We start from the raw sequence: 605 nt of genomic DNA on the forward strand, positions 1-605 counted from the left end.
GGCAAGAGGGATACTTATTAGTTTGTCATAAACATCATGTGTGAAACGGCTGATTTTCTGAAAATGGTGCTTTTTATTGAAGAACATCAAGCACAGCATCAATTTCCTTATTTACCCCAGCAATACTGTATTTACCCTCCTGTCACAAAAATTCTTCTACTAGTACCTCATCTGGAGGGCCTGACTACTAGCTCTGCCCTTGTCTTAAATTTTGATTGATGAGCGTTGCGATGTCTTAATTTTTCAGTAAGCAGTAGTTCGGTCCAATAGTAGTACTGTACTACCTCATTTGCCAAGGGCATCATATACTACATGTAACTAGCGAAAGTTTAGATCCCTTGTCACCGGCTCAACTAGAACAGGAAAAAAAATGCTTAATAATCTGCAACCAACTGAGCTAGAGGGGGGGAAGATCAAAATTGAATTGTCTGAAAGAATGTTTTGGTTTTTTGTAATTTCCTGACGCATAATCAAGCATGGACAAGTCTTAATTCGGCATGTTTGTCTGCAAAGAGTTTTGAAGAAACTTGCGTTTACAGTTAAAGTCTTCTTTATCCAAATTAGTTCTGTTATCGTCTTATAAACTGACAGAAGGTACAAGGGGA

This window comes from Triticum dicoccoides, chromosome 5A (assembly GCF_002162155.2).
Source record: "Triticum dicoccoides isolate Atlit2015 ecotype Zavitan chromosome 5A, WEW_v2.0, whole genome shotgun sequence".
Classification (NCBI taxonomy): Eukaryota; Viridiplantae; Streptophyta; class Magnoliopsida; order Poales; family Poaceae; genus Triticum; species Triticum dicoccoides.